We start from the raw sequence: 7,360 nt of genomic DNA, 5'->3' as shown, positions 1-7,360 counted from the left end.
TATTCAGTGCATTGTGTTTGTATTAGGCCTTGCTGGAGTAAGAAGGACATACAAAGGTTTTCACACTCTTATCATTTCAAATATTTGCCCTATTTAAATAAGGTTTTAAAAGAGGTGAAGCAAAAATAAAGTCATTCCTTTGTGTGTACCGGATATTATACTATATGTGACAATGTAATATCTCGGGTCTTCCTGTTCAGTTTTACACACATACAGTACATATTGCACAAAACATTTTCTACATGATACATTTACTGCAAGTTGTAATAGTAAGACAGTAAAGAGCTCTCTCTGGTAGAGCTCTGACAACATACAGTAGGTCAAAAACAAGTCGTTAACCATGCCCACAGCTAATTAGTTATTTGGGTATTAGACACATGCAGTATGACGTGTTCAATGAGTTCTTTTGTTTAACAAAACATAAAAATAAATTTGGAAACATGGGTATTAAGGGTATTATACAGTACGTATTAAGACAACAGAGAATGCACTTACACTACATCAGATATGTTTTAGATTTCAATTAAAGCTGTCATATTCTGTGTACAGAAACAGTAAGTCCAAAACTGGTAGCAGTCACGGTGTTATTTGATCAAAGTCAATCCATGTGTGATATCACACTGCATATTTTTATGTTTAATTTCAGCTGTGTTTGATGCTGGGCATTAAACTGCTTATTATTTATAGTGAAAAATCCAATGACCATTTCCGTGAGGAAATAAACAGCACATTATTACGTTATCAGTCTTATGAAACATAAGAAAAGTTTTGCAGCAACATTTTTGGCTTTTAATTACTTTCTGAAGTCTGTGTTCTTATCAGTCAGAAGTGTTAGGCTCCAACAATAATGGTCTCTGCACTTCATTTTTAAGATTCTTTAAACAATATATACTTGCAAAAATGATCACTCTTTATACTGTAAATCACAGCCATTTGCTTAACAAAACCACTGTGTCTCTTGACTGTACTGTATGTTTTCAAGATGTGCAAAATCTTGACACTTTTCTTTAGTGCACTTTTCCATTTCACCAAGGCTATCAGGGAACCCTACACATTCATGTCCAGCTACCCATTCAAAAGGGTTTCATGTACAGTATGCAACCAGCTTCTTCATCATTTCCAGTTCTCCTTTGCCTGTATTGATGCGCTTAAAGATGAGTATCAAAACAAAAAAACATTCAGGTATTATTAACACACCTGTGACATAATATGATTCTGAATCATACGTTTTGTGTTTGCTCTTCATTGAACTTATCTGCCCTACAACTTCATGACTTAGTATGACTAAGTTTGTTAAATGAGAGAACGCACTAGAAATATACATTGAAAAAAATTTAAGGGCTACTGATTGTGTGCTAGTTGTCAAACACTATAAGGCTGAGGTGCAACACATGGGGTAAAGCATCTCTCAGCAAAAGGTGTTGGGACTGCTAACAAAGGAGAGAATAACAAAAACATTTCTTTGACGGTTTTCTGCAAAGTATAATTAGTTTAATACATATGTAAAACTTTTGCATTTCTTCTATCAATATTTCCTCTCTGTTCAGTCCATTATAAAAGTTGTTAGGTATCAGCTACAGTATAACCTTTTATTAAAAATGAAAGTAACTCAGTTATGATTGGACAAGAAATGCAGTCCATTGCTATGTTTCTGTACAGCTTCAAGTTAATGAGCAATAAAATTAAATTGCAGGTGCTAGTCACTTGTTATTCATACCAGGTTTACTTCCAAGATTCCTAGGAAAATTGAATGCTGACAGTAGGAATGCAAAGGTCATAATTTATACTATACTATACTTTATACTAGATGTGCAAAACTGGACACAGAGCGGATGTTTAAGACCACACTCAAGCCTCCTGCCTGTCACTGCTGTAGAGCACACTGAAACTGACAAAGTACAGCGGTCCTTACTGGTACTGTACATATTCTGCCTCCAAAGTGAAAAAGAAACTATCTTGATTTCCAGTTACTGGAACAATAAGTGTGAAATTAAATCCTCACCTTTTTCTCCTGGGTTCAAATCCTGAGGTGCTCTCTCCATTGAGTATGTATGTTATATCTGTGTTCATGTGGGTTTCCTGTGGGATCTCAGGTTCCCCCCCCCACAGTCCAAAGACATACTGGTAGGTTAATTGACATCTGGGAAAACTAACACTGATTTTAGTGTGTTTCTGTGCATTCTCTGAAACACTGGTGTCCCATTCAGGGTGTTTCCTGCCTTGTGAAGGTTGCTTTCTGCAATAGCTTTCAGCACCCCACATCCGTGTACTGGATAAAGAGTTTAGAAGATGGACGCATGGATGTTTCTTTGTCCCCCAAAACCCGAAAAAAGAAACCACACTGCACCTCCTTAATTTCAGTTTTCCTGTTTGAGCACGAACATCTTCATCTAGTCTTGATAAGGAAATAAGAACAATTTACGTCAAACTGGTTTTGATACAATACCAAAAATGGAGATCTCATCTGCCCTCCAGGTGATTTCAAGTCATTCTTATAGACAGCAAGAAGGATTTTCATTAACAAGATGATGACAGAGTGTAATTCAATCAACTAAGAGATGAAGCTACTCAATTCTCTAAAGACAAAAAAAATGTTGTTAAAATGTAGAAATACAGGATATGCTGTACAGTATAAACAGAATTTGCTTGGAAAGGACTCATTGTTAATCTTATTGTATTACATTTAAAACAATATTGTGATAAGAGGACATAGGAAGGACTGCAAAACCTCCATTTGATTGCCAACTTCAGTTAGTCATCATTTGAAGAACCACAGAGAATCAGCTTCAATAACATGACTGGGAAGTTATTCCAGGCACCTGTTCCTGTTAAGAAGGGCTTCCAATGTCTACCATAATGAAATACTTTGAATGGCTGGTCATGAGGTACCTGCAGTCTGTCACGATCGCTAACCCCTTCTCTTAAGGGCGCTCCAGCCCTTCCTTGTTCTGTCTCATTCACCGCACCTGTTCCTTATTCTAACCCTCTTTCAGTCTGCCTTAAAAGCCAGGCGCTCACGTCATTCGAGGCTCTACATTGAATCCCGTTTCATGTGAGCCTGGGTCCGGCTCCGTCCGGCTCCGTCCGGCTCCGTCATGCTTTTAACTTTCTGTTCCTGTTCCCCCCGCTGGTCCCGACCCGGTTCCCATTTTTATTCTCCCGGATGGATTGCCTGGCCATGGACTTATGCTTCTGTTTTGGATTCCCCGTTTGGACTTCTACTTGGATTGTTCGCCCCAGACTCACTTCCCCTGGACACCTGCACACCAAGGACACGCCCCCTGTCTCCATTCCCGTCTCCTGCATGACTTTTACCCCAGTGTTTCCCCACTGTTCCGGATTGTGTCGTCTTTCGGGCCCCGAAAGAACTGTTTGTGACACATACGAATGTAACTGGCCCACTGACGATGCTGTTTCCCTGGCTCTTCACACTTCCCTTGCTCATTTGGATGATAAAGAATGCTCAGAATAAAGGTCAAAATGCTATTCATTGATTACAGCTCCGCATTTAACACTATAGTTCCATCCTGACACATCTGGTGTCTACTATTTGTCTGACCTGGGCATCAGCACCTCTTTATGCAGCTGGATTATGAATTTCCTGACTGGCAGACCACAGACTGTGAGGGTTGATGGAAAGCTTTCTTCCACACTCACCGTCAATAAAGGTGCCCGTCACAGGTGTCTCTGCTTAGCCCCTGCTGTTTTCCTTGTTTACCCATGACTGTGTGGCCAGACACAGCTCCAACTCCATCGACACATATGCTGACGACTACCATCATTGGCTAAATAACCACTAATGATGAGACAGCCTACTAGGATGTGGTCAGGAACCTGATGGAGTGGTTCCTTGACAATAATCTCTCCCTCAACGTCAGCAAAATCTGGTAATCAATTTTAGAAAGCAGGGTGGGCACCACACAACTATTCACATCAAAGGGGTGGCTGTAGAGATGGTTAGCAGCTTCATGTTCCTGGGTACCTTCATCACTAATGGTTTAACGTGGTCCCAACATGTAACTTGAACTACAAAGAAGGCACAACAGTGCCTTTACTTCCTCATACAGTTGAAAATATTTGATCTATCTTCAACTGGCTTTACCACACTTTACAGGTGCGCTATTGAGAGTGTTCTCACATGTGGTATTACAGTGTGGTTTGGCAGCAGCTCGTTGTCTGACTGGAAGGCATTACAGGGGGTGATCAGGTCAGACCAGTCCATCATTGGAGCACAGCTCCCCTCTGTTTCTGACATTTTTACTACTCGCTGCCTCAGGAAGGCTGGGGGTATCGCCAAGGTTACCAGTCATCCTGGTTTCTCGTTTTTTTCCAACCTTTCCTCTGGTAAGTGTTATAGGAGCATAAAGAAATGAACTTCCAGATTCAGGGACAGTTTCTTCCCACAAGCTGTCAGATTACTGAACTCTACCCCTACCGCTGGCTCACACTGATGTTTCTTTTTTAAGTTGTATGCTATTTAACTTGATGGTGCTGCTGGTCTTCTGTGTTTATGGGTTTGGTGATTCCTTTAATATCTTTGTATTGGAGCATACATGCAAATAAGCATTTCATTGCACTTGTGCATATGACAGTAAACTGTACTGAACTGAACTATTTGCTTATTTGTCTATCAGATGATGTGTGTACTGGGCTGTCAGCTTCTCTCTTCAACATTTGCCTGTCCTATGTAGCATCTGGACCTCCAGTGATAACGTACAGTAGGTCAGCCATGTTAAATGTTCACCCCACACCCCTAACCCACCATACTGTGGGAGTAAACTGTTGTCCCAGACTCTATGCTTCAGAATATGTTTATTATTTAACAAACTCTCAGTGTTTAAGCACAAAAGCCATGTTCGAATTTCATAGCTGACAAAAACAAAAGATTGACAGTTTGTTATACATTTGTTAAGGCCACAACAGGCAGGCCATCCTACTTCAGTGCAACTAGTAGAACAACTCCTGTAGACAATAATTTTCTCTTAACTGCAGTGGTATTGTCGGATTATAGTATTCATTTTCACGAATTCCAATGAAGAAAGTCTTGTCTGGTGAGAGGAAGATGACAAAACAGAGAATTAAGGAAGACATGTCACATCTCAAGAGTCCAACTTAATTAAATGTTATTCAGAAGGTCACAAACAATGGAAACAAAAAAAATGATGCCAAGCAGGAAGAAAATACAAGCTTGTGCTAAGATCTTAGTGGGTGTTTTATAAGTGAAGTGGAGTCTTCATTGCAATTTCAATGAGCACTGCTGAGTTCTTGCACACAATATCGCACCTCACTCTTCGGTGGATGACATTTTGTTTATAAACATTTGAAACTAAGCATTTTAAACATTTTACAATTTTCCAACACCAAAGTAGTTTATGTATTTAACCTTTTATTGCAATATACTGTACAGTATAGTGAATATTAATAAGATATCTTATTTATACAATATATGAAGTGATAGTTTTATGTGTTAGTTGCAACTTGGAATTATACAGATTGTCTGAATTTTTCTGTCTTTAGAGAAGTAAAGTACAGAAAGTAAATGTGCAGAATATGGGTGTCATCCTGTATGCATAAATCATGTAACAACAACTGTTACGTCCCAGTGTGTTACACCCCAATACCCCTAGACACTTGGGGACGTAACAACAACAGATTAGTGAAATGTTCAAAAAGTGAATGTGCAATTTTGCTCGTGCCAGAAAACTCAGTCTGCAGTTCTAATGTCTACTGCCCCATGGCCTTCCTTTGATTTCAAATGTTAGGTGCAGCTCACACAGACAAATAGTAATATCTTGAGAAAATCATAGACTGAGTACAATCAGATTTACCAGCCTTGTCTATTCAGGTCCAGGTTTGTGGTACGACTGTGGCTGCAAGAGTCCAGTCCATTTACAGTACAAAGCTAATGCCAAATGACAGTGTCTTTGTGTTCCACAACCTGTTTAATGAAAGATGGCCTTTTAGATAAACTCTTCCTTATTTCTGTTTTAAAATGTGTAATCCTATCCTGCCTAAAATTTAATTAAGCTTAAATTCCAGTCCATCATTAACTTTTTGATCTGAAAAAAAGTCTAAAATTACACCTCCACTTCCAAAATGTTTTGACCTTATCAAGATGGATTGTTTAAAGGTGTAAATGCTTTAGCTGCTTTTATAAGTACCCTCCTTTTCTCAAAAGACATGCACTGTGTGAGGGTCTTTGTTTGATATACAGTATGTGTTTTTATGTATTGAGCAACCTGTGCAGACAGAGCTAAGTACTCCAAATACAAATAACTATAAAGATGGTGTGGATTAGAAGCAAGGAGAGAAATCAGAAATGATTTGGAATGATGTGGAATCAAAACAGGAGTAAGAGACAAAAAATAAGTTTGAACCTAGCTATTAGTGTTTACTGCAGTTTTAAAATAATAATTATACTAAAGTGCTGTGATTTCCAGTTTTAACTAACAAAAACAATCTCTTCCTACATAAAAATAGCTTAACACCAATAATTGTTTATTATGTTCGACGCAGATTGTGAAGCAAGTCATGCCTGAGATTTCTGTTAAAAAAACAGTGTGGGCATATATTGGAGCTGCACAATCTAAATCATAATGGTTTTTGTACATTTTTGGAGTATTTTTAGAATTTTTTAAAACCTTCATTCAAAATTGGACCCTAAGTTTTCAAAAGTGGAGAAAATGTTTTTTTTTTCATCAGTCTCAAATGTTCTTCATTTATATTTTGTTTTTATACCTGTCTTCAAACTTTCACTTTTCCCTTTAAGCCTTTAAGATACATATTCACCTGGCACTAATGGTCTGTTTTCCTCATCAAATGGACCTAGATTTTCATTATTGGAGTATCTGAAGAATGCAGAACACATTTTCAAAGAATGTATGAAATTTATTAGGTGACATTCCAGGAACACATGAAGTTAATGAAAAAGAAAACAATCTTAGTGAGTCTGAAACTTTAATTTTCTGACTGTATGAGATGGTTTTCTATAACAGGACTAGTGAAATGAATTTGTTTTTCTATCACAAATATTTCCTGCCAGAATTTGTGTTCCGTGATGATAAACTCTTATTTTGTAGATTCTAATTCCTGGGATCTCTAACTCTGATTCTGAAAGGCAGTAGTCCAGAAGATTTTCTTTGTCCCATGCAATTCCTGCAATCCTAAATTATGATCTGTGCTGACATTCTGTTCAAGATTCTGACTCTTGCCTATTACTCTCTCCATTGTTTCTGCATTCTGTGCTTTGTTATGAAATCCATCCATAATCAGAAAGCCATTTATAAATGGTAAGGTCTGTAGCAACCTAGAGCCTATCTCAGAAACATAGGGTACAAGGGACAAGGGACAGCAACCTGGA

The sequence above is a fragment of the Lepisosteus oculatus genome, chromosome 27 (genome assembly GCF_040954835.1).
Source record: "Lepisosteus oculatus isolate fLepOcu1 chromosome 27, fLepOcu1.hap2, whole genome shotgun sequence".
NCBI lineage: Eukaryota > Metazoa > Chordata > Actinopteri > Semionotiformes > Lepisosteidae > Lepisosteus > Lepisosteus oculatus.
Note: the sequence above shows the minus strand (reverse complement) of the source record.